Genomic DNA, 18,218 nt, shown 5'->3' with positions numbered 1-18,218 from the left:
TTCTAAGCCGAGTTTATCAAAGGCTGTCTTGAATAAGATGTCGACAGAACTCCCTTGGTCTATTAAGGTGTGGTGTAGGTTGGCGTTTGCCAATATGATGGTGATGACCATGGGATCATCGTGTCCTGTGATGATGCCGGACGCGTCCTCCTTAGTGAATGTTATCGCTGGGATGTTGAGTGCTTCCTCCTCTCCTTCGACATGATATACTTCTTTGAGATACCTTTTGCGGGAAGATTTGGAGATCCCTCCTGCTGCGAATCCGCCATGTATCATGTGGACATGTCTTTCTGGTGTCCGAGGTGATCGTTCTGTTCGTTCGGTATCTTCATCCCTTCGTCTTTTTCTTTGATCATCATCTCGGGTGGCCAGGAATCGATCTAATTTTCCTTCCCTCACCAATTTTTCTATGATATTTTTTAAGTCGAAGCATTCGTTGGTGGCGTGTCTTCTGACCCGATGATATTCACAATATTCCTTCCGATTTCCTCCTCCCCTTTTTCCTTTGAGGGGCTGTGTTGGGGGAATTCTTTCTGTATGGCAGACCTCTTTGTATATTTCGACTAGGGATGCTCTGAGGGGAGTATAATTATGGTATTTTTTAATTTTCTCCCCTTGTCGGACTTCTTTTCTTTTAGATTCCTTGTCTCTGTCACGGTAGGAGGCCCCCGATTTTGAGGTCTCTCCTAACCGAGCGTTTTCTTCTATGTTGATGTATTTTTCTGCCCGTTCCTGCACTTCGTCTAAGGAGGTCGGGTACTTTTTTGATATAGACTGGCTGAAAGGTCCCTCTCGTAGGCCGTTGATAAGTCCCATGATGGCGGCCTCTGTGGGTAAGCTTTGTATGTCCATGCATGTTTTGTTGAATCTTTCCATGTAGTTGCGGAGGCTCTCCCGATCTCCTTGCTTGATCCCTAGTAGACTGGGGGCGTGTTTAGCTTTATCTTTCTGGATGGAGAATCTGGAAAGGAACTTTTCGGCTAGGTCGTCGAAGTTTGAGATGGACTTGGGAGGTAAGCTGTCGAACCATCTGATCGCCGTCTTCGTGAGGGTTGTCGGAAAGGCTTTGCAGCGAACGGCATCTGAGACATCGGTAAGGTACATTCTGCTTCTGAAATTGCTGAGATGATGGTTGGGATCGGTGGTGCCGTCGTACAAAATCATATCCAGGAGTTTGAAGTCTTTTGGAATTTTGGTTTTCATGATTTCCCTGGTGAACGGATCTTGTTCTTTGCGTGAGCTTTCCTCAGGAGTGACCCGAGGGGCTTTTAATTTGAGATCGGCTTCTAATTGCTGTAACTTGTCTTCCAATTCTCGACGTCGCCGTACTTCTTTTTGTAGATCTTTTTCGATTTCTCGTTGTCGTTGGGTTTCTTCTTTAAGTTGCTTCAAGCGATCTTGAAGGGCTTCTATTGCTCCCGGATTAGCTGAATTTTTGTCTCCATTGGATTCCAGAATGTCTTTTGGTAGGGTGTCCACATTTTTGTATGGTGTTCTATTTTCTAGATCTGAGTCGTGGTCGTTGTCATGGTTGTCCGCCATGGTGATGGGATGACTTCCAGGTTCCCCGGCAACGGCGCCAATGTTCCGAGGGTTACCTGAAACTGTAGGTCGATCTCGGACGAGATCTTCTGTGCTGGTCAGAACCGATGTGTCCGGCTGTTGAATGGTGACCGAAGCTGGTACGTCCGACTTGTTTGGACTTTGAACGTGCTGCTGATCCTCTGTCACCGAAGGGTAGGGGGTACCTGCAAGAGACTCCGATGCTTAAGTTAGCATGGGTATTAAACAGGTGTTATGTAGAATCAGAGTATGAGTTATACCTGGGTGCTCCAGTGTATTTATAGTAATGTGGGCTGACCTTTCGGGTAAGATAAGTTAGTTACTTTATCTTATCTTATCTTATTTTGAGTGAAGTCAGCTTATCTTCAAGGGAACCGCCTTTATCTCTATAGGCTTGAAGTGCCTTTGGATTTGGGTCGTGTTCCTCCATTTGGGCCCTTTACTGGGCTCTTTTGTTGACACGGCCGAGTTCTTTAAGAAGAAGTCGGTCCGCTCGACCTGAAGAGGTCGGTCGCTTTATCATTGATCATTCTGGGTCGGATAGCTCGACCCAGGGTATGAACAACTGTATTCTCTAATTGTTGATTGGTTAGATGAAGAACAAAGTTATAGAAAGTAAGGATAAAAAGAAGAATGGAGTGATTAACCCAATAAACACTGAGTGACTAGAGAGTAAACACAAAATCCAGTGAGGGTTCAATAGCTCATCACCATATATTTCTGTTTAAATTGTTAATTGTCTTGCAAGTTTGAAAAATATTTTTACCCATCTCAATTGTAAAAGTGCTTTAATATTATCTAAGGTTGGCTATGCATATATGATTCCTTGAGAATGTGAATTAATTTAACAACATGTAAGTTTTATATATAAGTGAATAACAATTAGAATTGAATGATTTATTTAGGTAGTTGCATTTAGAATAGATTGCATTGCATGAGATTCCACCACTTTAACCTTACCTTATTCTTTATCTTGGACTTAGCATGAGGACATGCTATTGTTTAAGTGTGGGGAGGTTGATAAGCCCATATTTTATGATATATATTGTGCTCAATTCAAGAGATTTATTCAATCTTTCACCCACTTATTCATGAATATTGCATGGTTTTACTTTTCCTTCCTTATTATGTGATATATGTGAAATACATGTTTCCTATGCTTTGAAATTATTTATTTTAATTACCTTTTATTACCATTCGATGCCGTGATTTATGTGTTGAGAAGTTTCAGATCTTCTAAGGCAGGAATGACTTAAAGGATGGAAAGGAAATATATAAAAATGGAAAGAAAGCACAAAATGGGGTTTTTGAAGAAACTGACAGCGACGCAAACGCATGGACGACACGGCCGCATGCCCAGTGCGAAAAGACAGCGACGCAAATGCATGACTGACGCGGACGCGCGCCTTAAGTAGAACACAGATGACGCGGACGCATGACCGAAGCGAACGCGTGATAAGGAAAAGTCCAGATGATGCAACCGCGTGACCCACGCGGACGCGTGACATTCGCCACGCACCAGAAATTACAGAAAACACTCCCAGTAATTTCTGAAACCCTTTTTGGCCCAGATCCAAGTCCAGAAGGCACAGATTAGAGGTTATGAAGTGGGGGAATGCATCCTTTCAGAGAGAGGTCTCTAATTATTCACTTTTCATAGTTTAGATGTAGTTTTTAGAGAGAGAGGTTCTCTCCTCTCTCTTAGGTTTTAGGATTAGGATATCTTATCATTTCAATTTAGTATTCCAACTCCTTATTAGGTTCAATATTCCTTTTACTTTATATTTCTCTTCTATTTTCAGATATTTTAATGCTTTCCTTTAATTACTTTTGTTGCCAAATTGGCTTATGAACCATTCATGTTTAGATTTGGTTTTCTATTTAATATAATTTGAGGTATTTCAGAATTATGACTGCTTCCTTTATTCATTTTAATAATTTATATTTTCTTCCTTTTGGCTTTAGTTGATTAATTGGTAACTCTTGAGTTGTCAAACTCATCGTGATTGATAATTGTTGTTTTTGCCAATTGAATTAAACTCCAATAACTCTAGTCCTTTCTTAGGAATTGACTAGGACCTGAGGATCAAACTAATTGGTCCACTTGACCTTCCTTTGCTTAAGTAAAGGCTAACTAAGTGGGATTAAAACTCAATTCTCATCACCATTGATAAGGATAACTAGGATAGGACTTCCAAATCTTCATACCTTGCCAAGAGTTTATTTTACAGTTATTTATTTATTTTATTTGTCATTTAAATTAATTGTTTCTTACTTTCAAAACCCCAATTTACAAAACTCATAACCAATAATAAGAACACACCTCCCTACAGTTCCTTGAGAAGACGACTCGAGGTTTAAATACTTCGGTTATCAATTTATTTAGGGGTTTGTTACTTGTGAAAACCAAAACCTTTGTAAGAAAGGACTTTTGTTGGTTTAGAAGCTATACTTGCAACGGAAATTTATTCTGAATTCTAGACCACGCAAAAGTTTCTCTCTTCAGTGGAGTTAGAGAAAATGGAACCACTAATCTTGCAATATGCTATGAAGAAGTAAGTTATGGGTAATGAACATAAGAATGGTAAATACGAAGCACAATAGGCTCAATGCACACAAAGAAAAGCAAGTGTATGAAAAAGAAGCACTAAGTTGAAAGCATAATGTCAAAATGAACCAAAATGGCATAGGTGCTTTTCAACAAACACTTGGTGTGCAACCTCCAAACAATAAGCAAGTTGGAAAAATTCAAACATATAACACCCCAAAATGGAATACCAATTATCAAAACAACACCACATAATCACAAAGGAGCTAAGCGATATCAAAATTTCCAACCAATGCAAGTTATAGCTCAAAGTTCAAAACCCATGGAAATTATAAAAAGAAAGAAAGCAAATAAACAAGAACAAATTAACCAAAATGCAACTAAGAGGAGATGGAAGAGAATAATTAAATGAAACTAATAAGAGAAAAATTTAAAAGAAGATAAAAAAGAAAAAGGAGTAAAAGGAAAACCTTGAGAAGAGGAAGAAGGCAAGGTAGAGTGCAAGTGAAAAAGAAGAAGAGAAAGGAGAGAAAGAGAGGACGTGGGACCGCCGGAGGTGGTGGTCGCTAGTGGTTCTGGGCGGAGACAAGGTGGTAGGAAGATGGGAGAAGAAAGGAGGAAGCAATGGAAGAAGGAAGTTAAGGAAATAATTCAAAACATGGCGCGCTGCATATCAGCTGCGTCAGGGGTGCGATGCGTACGCCTCATCCACGCGTGGAAACGAGCAGTGACGCATAAGGGTCGCCCACGCTTACGTGTGGGTAGCAGAAATGGGAGAGGACGCGTACGGGTGGAAAAGGTTGTGCGTTATGCACAAAGGAAGCATAAAACTCGCACAACTCTCTGGTTATAGTACCAAGAAATGGCTGTAGTGCAAGCGATGCGTGCGCCTCTTCGACGCACACGCGTGGATGGCGAGATTGGCGACCGACGCATAAGCGTCGACCACGCTTATGCGTGGGTGGCAATTGTGCTGCCCGTGCAGTTCTCGCACAAATATCACACAACTCTCTGGTTTTTGTACCAGGAGTTCCAGAATTCGCAATCGACACGTACGTGTTGCCTACGCTTGCATGTGGGTGTGCGAAATTGACGAGTGGTGCGCATGCGTCACCGACGCTTACGCATGGGGAGCGATTGTGCTCCCAGCACCATACATGCACAAATTTCACACAACTATCTGGTTTTAGTACCAGGAGGTGTGGCAGCGCGTCGCCCACGCTTGCGCGTCGATGTCCCCCTTTTTTTTTAATTAACATGAGGAAGGGCAATTATAACACAATCTTGGTAGTCATTCAAGCTAAATATTTCAAAAACACTCAAAACTTCATGCAACACTCAAGAGTAAGCATTTCTTCAACATTCCAATTCAACCAAACCAAGATCAATGAAATCCTCATGAGCATCTCAACACAAATCAAACAAAATCAAGCATACTTAAACAAACTCACAAAATCAAGTAATCACAAAATTCACAAAGACTCTAAAGACTATATGCAAGAAACTATGTACAATGGAAGATCATACCATGGTGGGGTGTCTCCCACCTAGCACTTTTCTTTAACGTCCTTATGTTGGACAGTCATGAGCTTAGATTTCTTCACCTCCAGGTGCATCCTCAAGAAAGAACACCTCAACCTCTTTGTTGCTTTTCATCTTTTCTCCATGATAAAGCTTCAGATGGTGACCATTAACCTTGAAGATTGTGGGGCTTGAAGGGTGACTCAAGTGGAAAACCCCATATGGCTCAGCTTTCTCCACCCTATAGGGTCCTTCCCATCTTGATCTTAACTTGCCTGGCATCAATCTCAACCTTGAGTTGTAGAAGAGGACTAGATCCCCAGCTCTAAACTCTCTTCTCTTACTGTTTTTGATGTAAGGAAAAATTATGTCGGTATAGAATTTCACAAATAAATTCTCGTTGCAAGTACAGTTCAAAACCAACAAACAATCCTCAATAAAAAATTTGTTTTGTCACAAGTACAAACTCCAATATAAATAATCGAAGTATTTAAACCTCGAGTCATCTCTCAATGAATTGCAGGGAAGTATGCTCAATTGTTGGTTATGGCAAAGTGTTTTTGGGGTTTTGGAATATGGAACAAGAAACATAAATGACAAGAAAGTAAAGGAACTCAAATGGTAAAAAGGTCTTGCCAATGGTTGATGGTTAAGGATCTTTATCCTTGTTACTAACCACAACATGATAATTGCAAGGATCAATCTCATTAAGTCATCCTCTAACAAGTGAAAGAAAGTCAAATGAGCTACATCAATCCTAATCCATAAGTCCTAGCCACCTCACTAATTAACTTAGTGGAAGCTAGAGTCAATGGATACCTGATAAACCATTATTTTATGGTTTATCTTGTGCTCAATTGAGTGGTTTATATCAATTCTTTACTCACTTATTCATATAAATTGTATGGTTTTATAATTTCCTTCCTAATTTTGTTCTATAATTGGAAACTTGCTTTCCAAAGCCTTTAAATTACCAAAAATTAATTCCCTCTTATTACCATTCGATGCCTTGATATGTGTGTTAAGTGATTTCAGGCTTTACAGGGTAGGAATGGCTTAGAGGATAGAAAGGAAGCATGCAAAAGTGGAAGGAATATAAGAAGTTGAAGGAATTGCTAAGCTGTCCAGCCTAACCTCTTTGCACTCAAATGGTCATAACTTGAGCTACAGAAATCCAAATGACGCAGTTCTAGTTGCGTTGGAAAGCTAACGTCTAGGGCTTCGAATTGATATCTAATATGCCATAGTTGCCATGACGATAAGTGACGCAAATGCATGATTCACACAAACGTGTCGCAGTGACGAAAAATCAGCGTGGCAGATTTCGCAACCAGCGATTTCTAGGCTGTTTCTGTCTCAGTTTTTGGCCCAGAAAACACAGATTAGAGGCTATAAAGTGGGGGATCCATTTATACAACAGGATACAACATTCATATTCACAATTATTAGGTTTTAGATGTAGTTTTAGAGAGAGAGGCTCTCTCCTCTCTCTTAGGTTTTAGAATTAGGATTTCTCTTATTTTATGGTTATTTTCTTCATACTAGGTTCAATGTTCTTTTACTTTTTATGTTCTCTTCTACTTTTATTTACTCTAATGCTTTTACTTGTATTTGACTTATGTTGCTGGTGTGCGAAATCGTGATCATTCCTTCCTTGGTAACGGCGCTAAAAACTCAATACGCACGTTCATGTTCTTAATTCTGTTTCACAACTTCGTACAACTAACCAGCAAGTGCACTGGGTCGTCCAAGTAATAAACCTTACGTGAGTAAGGGTCGATCCCACGAAGATTGTCGGCTTGAAGCAAGCTATGGTCACCTTGTAAATCTCAGTCAGGCGGATTCAACTGATTTTATGAATTGATAAGTAAAAGATAAATAAAATATAAAATAGGATAGTGGTACTTGTGTAATTCATTGGTGAGAATTTTAGATAAGCGTATAGAGATGCCTTTCGTTCCTCTGAACCTCTACTTTTCTGCTGTCTTCATCCAATCATTCCTACTCCTTTCCATGGCAAGCTTTATGTAGGGCATTACCGTTGTCAATGGCTACATCCCATCCTCTCTGTGAAAATGGTCCAATGCGCTGTCACTGCATGGCTAATCATCTATCGGTTCTCGATCATACTGGAATAGGATTTACTATCCTTTTGCGTCTGTCACTACGCCCAGCACTCGCGAGTTTGAAGCTCGTCACAGCCATCCCTTCCCAGATCCTACTCGGAATACCACAGACAAGGTTTAGACTTTCTGGATCTCAGGAATGGCCATCCATGGGTTCTAACTTATACCACGAAGACTCTAATATCTCGGACTCGTTCCCCTGTATTAAATATCCAAGAGATATCCACTCAATCTAAGGTAGAACGGAAGTGGTTGTCAGGCACGCGTTCATACGTGAGAATGATGATGACTGTCACGATCATCACATCCATCATATTGAAGTGCGAATGAATATCTTAGAAGCGGAATAAGTTGAATTGAATAGAAAAACAGTAGTACTTTGCATTAATCTTTGAGGAACAGCAGAGCTACACACCTTAATCTATGGTGTGTAGAAACTCTACCGTTGAAAATACATAAGTGATGAAGGTTCAGGCATGGCCGAATGGCCAGCCCCCATAAAGGTCTAAGATAGCATAAAACTAATCAAAGAGAATGTAAATACAATAGTAAAAAGTCCTATTTATACTAAACTAGTTACTAGGGTTTACAGAAATAAGTAAATGATGCAGAAATCCACTTCCAGGGCCCACTTGGTGTGTGCTTGGGCTGAGCATTGAGCTTTACACATGTAGAGGTCTTTCTTGGAGTTGAACGCCAGTTTGTAACCTGTTTCTGGCGTTTAACTCCACTTTGCAACCTGTTTCTGGCGTTTGACTCCAGAATGCAGCATGGAACTGGCGTTCAACTCCAAGAAAATCCAACGCAATTGAGAGCGCAGGGAGGTCAGAATCCAACAGCATCTGCAGTCCTTCTTCAACCTCTGGATCTGATTTTTGCTCAAGTCCCTCAATTTCAGCCAGAAAATACTTGAAATCACAGAAAAACACACAAACTCATAGTAAAGTCCTGAAATGTGAATTTTAATTAAAAACTAATAAAAATATACTAAAAACTAACTAAATTATACTGAAAACTATGTAAAAATAATGCCAAAAAGTGTATAAATTATCCGCTCATCACAACCCCAAACTTAAATTGTTGCTTGTCCCCAAGCAACTAAAAATCAAATAGGATAAAAAGAAGAGAATATACTATAAATTCCAAAATATCAATGAAACTTAGCTCCAATCAGATGAGCGGGACTTGTAGCTTTTTGCCTCTTGAATAGTTTTGGCATCTCACTTTATCCATTGAGGTTCAGAATGATTGGCATCTATAGGAACTTAGAATTCAGATAGTGTTATTGATTCTCCTAGTTCAGTATGTTGATTCTTGAACACAGCTACTTTATGAGTCTTGGCCGTGGCCCTAAGCACTTTGTTTTCCAGTATTACCACCGGATACATAAATGCCACAGACACATAACTGGGTGAACCTTTTCAAATTGTGACTCAGCTTTGCTAAAGTCTCCAATTAGAGGTGTCCAGGGTTCTTAAGCACACTCTTCTTTTGCTTTGGACCTTGACTTTAACTGCTTAGTCTCAAGTTTTCACTTGACACCTTCACGCCACAAGCACATGGTTAGGGACAGCTTGGTTTAGCCGCTTAGGCCGGATTTTATTCCTTTAGGCCCTCCTATCCATTGATGCTCAAAGCCTTGGATCCTTTTTATTACCCTTGCCTTTTGGTTTTAAGGGCTACTGGCTTTTTTGCTCTTGCCTTTTGCTTTAAAGAGCTTTTGGCTTTTTTTGCTTGCTTTTTCTTTTTCTTTCTTTTTTTTTCGCTATTTTTTTTGCAAGCTTTCTGTATTCACTACTTTTTCTTGCTTCAAGAATCATTTTTATGATTTTTCAGATTATCAAATAACATGTCTCCTGTTCATCATTCTTTCAAGAGCCAACATATTTAACATTCATAAACAACAACTTCAAAAGATATATACACTATTCAAGCATTCATTCATAAAACAAAAAGTATTGTCACCACATCAAAATAATTAAACTAGTTTCAAGGATGAATTCGAAACCATGTACTTCTTGTTTTTTTGTTTTTTTAGAACAGTTTTCATTTAAGAGAGGTGATGGATTCTTATTCATAACTTTAAGGCATAGACACTTAGATACTAATGATCATGTAATAAGACACAAATATAAATAAAACATAAAGCTCAAAAATCGAAAAATAGTAAAATAAATAGACAAGGAGATTAAGGAATGAGTCCACCTTAGTGAGGGTGACGTCTTCCTCTTCTTGAAGAACCAATGGTGCTTTTGAGCTCTTCTATGTCTCTTCCTTGCCTTTGTTGCTCCTCCCTCATAGCTCTTTGATCTTCTCTAATTTCATGGAGGATGATGGAGTGCTCTTGGAGCTCCACCCTTAGTTATCCCATGTTGGAACTTAATTCTCCTAGGGAAGTGTTGATTTATTCCCAATAATTCTGTGGAGGAAAGTGCATCCCCTGAGGCATCTCAGGGATTTCATGGTGAGGAATCCCCTCATGCTCATGTTGAGGTCCATGATCTCTTGTTTGCTCCATCCTTTTCTTAGTGATGGGCTTATCCTCTTCAATGAGGATGTCTCTCTCTATGTCAATTCCAGCTGAATTGCAGAGGTGGCATATGAGGTGAGGAAAGGCTAACCTTGCCCAAGTAGAGGACTTGTCAGCTACCTTGTAGAGTTCTTGAGGTATAATCTCATGAACTTCCACTTCCTCCCCAATCATGATACTATGGATCATGATGGCCCGGTCTACAGTGACTGCAGACCGGTTGCTAGTAGGAATGATTGAGCGTTGAATGAACTCTAGCCATCCCCTAGCCACTGGTTTGAGGTCATGCCTTCTTAGTTGAACCGGCTTGCCCCTTGAGTCAATTTTCCATTGAGCTCCTTCCACACATATGTCCATGAGGACTTGGTCCAACCTTTGATCAAAGTTGACTCTTCTAGTGTAGGGGCATGCGTTTTCTTTCATCATTGGCAAGTTGAACGCCAACCTTACATTTTTTGGACTGAAATCTAAGTAATTTCCCCGAACCATGGTGAGCCAATTCTTTGGATTCGGGTTCACACTTTGATCATGGTTCCTAGTGATCCATGCATTTGCATAGAACTCTTGAACCATTAAGATTCCGACTTGTTGAATGGGGTTGGTGAGAACTTTCCAACCTCTTCTTTGGATTTCAAGACGGATCTCCGGATACTCATTCTTTTTGAGTTTGAAAGGAACCTCAGAGATCACTTTCTTCTTGGCCACAACTTCATAGAAGTGGTCTTGATGGACCTTAGAGATGAATCTCTCCATCTTCCATGACTCAGAGGTGGAAGCAATTGCCTTCCCTTTCCTCTTTCTAGAGGTTTCTCTGGCCTTAGGTGCCATGAATGGTTATGGAAAAACAAAAAGCTATGCTTTTACCACACCAAACTTGAAATGTTTGCTCGTCTCGGAGCAAAAGAAGAAAAAAAGAAGTAGAAGAATAAGAGAATGGAGAAGATGGAGGGAGAAGTGGTTTCGGCCAAGGGGTGAAGAGAAGGTTGTGTTGTGTGAAAATGAAGAGGAAATGAGGGGTTTAGGGTTCGGCTATTTAGGGTAGGGTTTGGGAGGGAAATTATTTTGAATTTAAAGGTAGGTGGGGTTTTTGGGGAAGAGAGGATGGATGTGAGTGGTGAAGAGGTGATGGGGAAGAGTGATTGAGTTGATTGGTGAGGGGTATTTGGGGAAGAGTGTTATAAAAAGGTGTGAAGAAGAGAGAAGAAGGGTAGGTGGGGATCCTGTGGGGTCCACAGATCCTGGGGGAATCCTGTGGGGTCCACAGATCCAGTGGGGCCAAGGACTTAACATCCCTGCTCCAATTAGGCATGTAAAACGCCCTCTGTAGGCAATCCTGGCGTTTAATGCCAGATTGCAGCATGTTTCTGGCGTTTAACGCCAGATTGCAGCATGTTTCTGGCGTTAAACGCCACTTCCATGCTTGTTTTGGGCATTGAACGCTAGTCTGCAGCATGTTTCTGGCGTTAAACGCCAGTCTGCAGCATGTTTCTGGCGTTAAACGCCAGTCTGATGCTTGTTTCTGGCGTTTAATGCCAGCTTTCCTCTGGGTGCAATCCTGGCGTTTAAATGCCAAACTGCTACTTGTTTCTAGTGTTTAACGCCAGTTTTATGCTCTGTTCTGGCGTTAAACGCCAGCCAGATGCTCCTTACTGCGTTTAAACGCCAGTAAGCCCTTCCTCTAGGGTGTTCTGTTTTCAATGCTATTTTCCATGCTGTTTTTGATTTTTCAGTAGTTTTTGTGACTCCACATGATCATCAACCTAATAAAACATGAAATAACAAAGAGAAAATAAAATAAAAATGATTAAATAACATTGGGTTGCCTCCCAACAAGCGCTTCTTTAATGTCAATAGCTTGACAGTGAGCTCTCATGGAGCCTCACAGATAATCAGAGCAAGGTTGGGACCTCCCAACACCAAACTTAGAGTTTGGTTGTGGGGGTTCAACACCAAACTTAGAGTTTGATTGTGGGGGCTTTGGTTGACTCTGCAGTGAGAGAAGCTTTTCATGCTTCCTCTCCATGGTTACAAAAGGAGATCTTTGAGTTTTAAACACAAGGTAGTCCTCATTCAGTTGAAGGACCAACTCTCCTCTGTCCACATCAATCACAGCTCTTGCTGTGGCTAGGAAGGGTCTTCCAAGGATGATGGATTCATTCTCATCCTTCCCAGTGTCTAGGATTATGAAATCAGCAGGGATGTAAAGGCCTTCAACCTTTACTAACACATCCTCTACTAGTCCATAAGCCTGTTTTCTTGAGTTGTCTGCCATTTCTAATGAGATTCTGGCAGCTTGCACCTCAAAGATTCCCAGTTTCTCCATTACGGAGAGGGGCATGAGGTTTATCCCTGACCCAAGGTCACATAGAGCCTTCTCAAAGGTCATGGTGCCTATGGTACAAGGTATTAAGAACTTTCCAGGATCCTGTTTCTTCTGAGGCAATCTCAGTTGATCCAGATTACTCAATTCATTGGTGAGCAAGGGGGGTTCATCTTCCCAAGTCTCATTACCAAATAATTTGGCATTCAGCTTCATGATTGCACCAAGGTACTTGGCAACTTGCTCTTCAGTAACATCTTCATTCTCTTCAGAAGAAGAATACTCATCAGAGCTCATGAATGGCATAAGGAGGTTCAATAGAATCTCTATGGTCTCTAGATGAGCCTCAGATTCCTTTGGTTCCTCAGAGGGAAACTCCTTATTGGTCACTGGACGTCCCAAGAGGTCTTCCTCACTGGGATTCACGTCCTCTCCCTCCCTTGTAGGTTCGGCCATGATGATCAATTCAATGGCCTTGCATTCTCCTTTTGGATTTTCTTCTGTATTGCTTGGGAGAGTACTAGGAGGGGTTTCAGTGATTCCTTTACTCAGCTGGCCCACTTGTGCTTCCAAATTTCTAATGGAGGACCTTGTTTCATTCATGAAACTTAGAGTGGCCTTAGATAGATCAGAAACTATATTTGCCAAGCTAGATGGATTCTGCTCAGAACTCTCTGTCTTTTGCTGAGTGGATGATGGAAAAGGCTTGCTATTGCTAAACATGTTTCTTCCACCATTATTAAAGCCTTCTTGAGGCTTTTGATCCTTCCATGAGAGATTTGGGTGATTTCTCTATGAGGGATTATAGGTTTTTCCATAGGGTTCACCCATGTAATTCACCTCTGCTATTGCAGGGTTCTCAGGATCATAAGCTTCTTCTTCAGAAGATGCCTCTTGAGTACTGTTGGATGCAACTTGCATTCCATTCAGACTCTAAGAAATCATATTGACTTGCTGAGTCAATATTTTATTCTGAGCCAATATGGCATTCAGAGTATCAATTTCAAGAACTCCCTTCTTCTGAGGCGTCCCATTACTTACAGGATTCCTCTCAGAAGTGTACATGAACTGGTTATTAGCAACCATGTCAATGAGTTCTTGAGCTTCTGTAGGCGTTTTCTTTAGGTGAATGGATCCACCTGCAGAATTGTCTAGTGACATCTTTGATAGCTCAGACAGACCATCATAGAATATATCCAGAATGGTCCATTCTGAAAGCATGTCAGAAGGACACTTTTTGGTCAGTTGCTTATATCTCTCCCAAGCTTCATAGAGGGATTCACCTTCTTTCTGTCTGAAGGTTTGAACATCCACTCTAAGCTTACTAAGCTTTTGAGGAGGAAAGAACTTGGCTAAGAAAGCCGTGACCAGCTTATCCCAAGAGTTCAGGCTATCTTTAGGTTGAGAGTCCACCCATACTCTAGCTCTGTCTCTTACAGCAAATGGGAAAAGCATAAGTCTGTAGACCTCGGGATCAACCCTATTGGTCTTAACAGTATCACAGATCTGCAAGAACTCAGTTAAGATCTGAAAAGGATCTTCAGATGGAAGTCCATGAAACTTGCAATTCTGTTGCATCAGAGAAACTAATTGAGGTTTCAGCTCAAAATTATTTGCTCCAATGACAGGGATTGAGATGCTTCTTCCATGTAAATTGGAATTAGGTGCAGTAAAGTCACCAAGCATCTTCCTTGCATTGTTGTTATTTTCGGCCATGTTTTCTTCCTTTTCGAAAATTTCTGTCGGATTTTCTCCAGAGAGTTGTGCTTTAGCTTCCCTTAGCTTCCTCTTCAGAGTCCTTTCAGGTTCAGGATCAGCTTCAACAAGAATGTTCTTATCCTTGTTCCTGCTCATATGAAAAAGAAGAAAGCAGAAAAAAAATATGGAATCCTCTATGTCACAGTATAGAGATTTCTTTATGTGAGTAGAAGAAAGTAAGAATAGAAGAAGGAAAAGATGAGAATCCAAACACAAGGGTGAGGATAGAAGTGTTAATGGATGAATAAATAAATAGAAGGAGACTAGAGATGAGAGAAGAATTCGAAAATTTAACAAAATAAAATAAAAATATTTTAAATTTAAATTTAAAATTTGAAAATTAAAATTGATATTAAATTAAATTAAAATTAAAACAAAATTTTGAAAAAGAGGGAAAAAATTTTCGAAAATTAGAAGGAGAGAGTTAGTTAGGTAGTTTTGAAAAAGATATGATTGAAACAAAAAGATAAGATTGGTTGAAAAAGATTTGAAAATCAATTTTAAAAAGATAAGAGGTTAGGGGAGAAGTTAGAAAGAATTTTTAAATTGATTTTGAAAAATATATGATTGAAATTGAAAAAGATATGATAAGGAATTGAAAAGATTTAATTTTGAAAACTAAAGTTGATTACTTGACTAACAAGAAACAAAAAGATATGATTTTAAAATTTAAAGATTGAACCTTTCTTACTAGGCAAGTAACAAACTTACTATTTTTTTGAATCAAAACATTAAATGCTAATAAAATTTTCGAAAATCAAGAAATAAAATAAGAAAAAGATTTTGAAAATTAATTTGAATATTTTCGAAAAAAATGAAAAAGATTTTGAAAAATTTTAAAAAGGAATTCGAAAATATGAAAAGAAAATTGAAAAAGATTTGATTTTGAAAAAGATCTTGAAAAAGATAAGATTTTCAAATTGAAAATTTGATTTGACTCATAAGAAAAAACTAGATTTTAAAAATTTTTGAAAAAGTCAACTCAAATTTTCGAATTTGATGAGAAGAAAAAGGGAAAGATATTTTTTTTTATTTTTGAATTTTTAATGAAGAAAGAGAAAAACAATAAAAAGACTCAAAACATAAAAATTATGAATCAAAACACACAATGCATGCAAGAACACTTTGAATGTCAAGATGAACACCAAGAACACTTTGAAGATCAACATGAACATCAAGACTTATTTTTGAAAATTTTCAAGAAAAGAAAAATATGCAAGACACCAAACTTAGAAATTTGCAAACTTTAGACACTAACAAATTGAAAATGCATATAAAAAACAAGAAAAGACATAGAACAAGAAAATATGAAGATCAAACAAGAAGACTGGCCAAGAACAACTTGAAGATCATGAAGAATGCAATGCATGAAATTTTCGAAAGAATGCATAAATTTTAAAAAACATGCAATTGACACCAAATTTAAAAATTGACACTAGACTCAAACAAGAAACAGAAAAATATTTTTGGTTTTATGATTTTATAAATTTTTTGGGATTTTTTCAAAGATTAATTGGGAAAAACGAAAAAGATGAATTTTTTTGTATTTTTCGAGAATAAGAAATAAAAAGCTTAAAATTAAAATAAAATTACCTAATCTGAGCAACAAGATGAACCGTCAGTTGTCCAAACTCGAACAATCCCCGGCAACGGCGCCAAAAACTTGGTGTGCAAAATTGTGATCATTCCTTCCTTGGTAACGGCGCTAAAAACTCAATACGCACGTTCATGTTCTTAATTCTGTTTCACAACTTCGTACAACTAACCAGCAAGAGCACTGGGTCGTCCAAGTAATAAACCTTACGTGAGTAAGGGTTGATCCCACGGAGATTGTCGGCTTGAAGCAAGCTATGGTCACCTTGTAAATCTCAGTCAGGCGGATTCAAATGATTTTATGAATTGATAAGTAAAAGATAAATAAAATATAAAATAGGATAGTGGTACTTGTGTAATTCATTGGTGAGAATTTCAGATAAGCGTATAGAGATGCCTTTCGTTCCTCTAAACCTCTACTTTTCTGCTGTCTCCATCCAATCATTCCTACTCCTTTCCATGGCAAGCTTTATGTAGGGCATCACCGTTGTCAATGGCTACATCCCATCCTCTTTGTGAAAATGGTCCAATGCGCTGTCACTGCATGGCTAATCATCTGTCGGTTCTCGATCATACTGGAATAGGATTTACTATCCTTTTGCATCTGTCACTACGCCCAACACTCGTGAGTTTGAAGCTCGTCACAGCCATCCCTTCCCAGATCCTACTCGGAATACCACAACCAAGGTTTAGACTTTTCGGATCTCAGGAATGGCCATCCATGGGTTCTAACATATACCACGAAGACTCTAATATCTCAGACTCGGTCCCCTGTATTAGATATCCAAGAGATATCCACTCAATCTAAGGTAGAACGGAAGTGGTTGTCAGGCACGCGTTCATAAGTGAGAATGATGATGACTGTCACGATCATCACATCCATCATATTGAAGTGCGAATGAATATCTTAGAAGTGGAATAAGTTGAATTGAATAGAAAAACAGTAGTACTTTGCATTAATCTTTGAGGAACAGCAGAGCTCCACACCTTAATCTATGGTGTGTAGAAACTCTACCGTTGAAAATACATAAGTGATGAAGGTTTAGGCATGGCCGAATGGCCAGTCCCCATAAAGGTCTAAGATAGCATAAAACTAATCAAAGAGAATGTAAATACAATAGTAAAAAGTCCTATTTATACTAAACTAGTTACTAGGATTTACAGAAATAAGTAAATGATGCAGAAATCCACTTCCAGGGCCCACTTGGTGTGTTCTTGGGCTGAGCATTGAGCTTTACACGTGTAGAGGTCTTTCTTGGAGTTGAACACCAGTTTGTAACCTGTTTCTGGCGTTTAACTCCACTTTGCAACCTGTTTCTGGCCTTTGACTCCAGAATGCAGCATGGAACTGGAGTTCAACGCCAGTTTACATTGTCTATCCTTAATCAAAGTATGGACTATTATACATTGATGGAAAGCCCTCGATGTCTACATTCCAAAGCAATTGAGAGCGCGCCATTCGGAGTTCTGTAACTCCAGAAAATCCACTTTGAGTGCAGGGAGGTCAAAATCCAACAGCATCTGCAGTTCTTCTTCAACCTCTGAATTTGATTTTTGCTCAAGTCCCTCAATTTCAGCCAGAAAATACCTGAAATCACAGAAAACACACAAACTCATAGTAAAGTCCAGAAATGTGAATTTTAATTAAAAACTAATAAAAATATACTAAAAACTAACTAAATTATACTGAAAACTATGTAAAAATAATGCCAAAAAGCGTATAAATTATCCGCTCATCAGTTGCCCAATTGGCTTATGAACTTTCCATGTTAGATTTGAATATTCTATTTAATATAATTTGAGGTATTTCAGATTAATGATTATTTTATTCTATTTATGATGCTTTCAATTTAATTTACATTTATTTTCTCCTTTTGGCTTTGGTTAAGTAATTGGTAACACTTGAGTTGTCAAACTCAGCAGTTGATTGAGATTTGAGAATTGCTAATTGATTTGGATCACTCTAAAGCTAGTCTTTCCACAGGAGTTGACTAGGACTTGAGGATCAAATTAATTAGTCCACTTGACTTTCCTTTATTTAGTAAGGGTTAACTAAGTGGGAGCAAAAGCCAATTCTCATCACACCTGATAAGGATAACTAGGATAGAATTTCTAGTTCTTATACCTTGTAAAGAGTTTTCTTTATAATTATTATTTTATTTTTCTTGCCATTTAAATTACTTGTTCTCTATTTCAAAAACCCAAAAATACACCTTCTTCCATAACCAATAATAAATCATACCTCCCTGCAATTCCTTG

General features: G+C 38.9%; 1 non-coding gene across 1 annotated transcript; it reads left to right on the top strand.

Annotated features, from left to right (window-relative positions):
• Positions 1–13,823: 13,823 nt before the first annotated feature.
• LOC148555445 (small nucleolar RNA R71) lies at positions 13,824–13,931 on the top strand. Its single transcript, XR_015887586.1, has one exon. It is a non-coding gene; the product is annotated as a small nucleolar RNA R71 (small nucleolar RNA).
• Positions 13,932–18,218: the final 4,287 nt, after the last annotated feature.

The sequence above is a fragment of the Arachis ipaensis genome, chromosome B6, assembly GCF_059453495.1.
Source record: "Arachis ipaensis isolate K30076 ecotype BB chromosome B6, ASM5945349v1, whole genome shotgun sequence".
Taxonomy (NCBI): domain Eukaryota; kingdom Viridiplantae; phylum Streptophyta; class Magnoliopsida; order Fabales; family Fabaceae; genus Arachis; species Arachis ipaensis.
The sequence above is the reverse complement of the archived record's forward strand: the minus strand, read 5'-3'. Positions and strand labels throughout refer to the sequence as shown.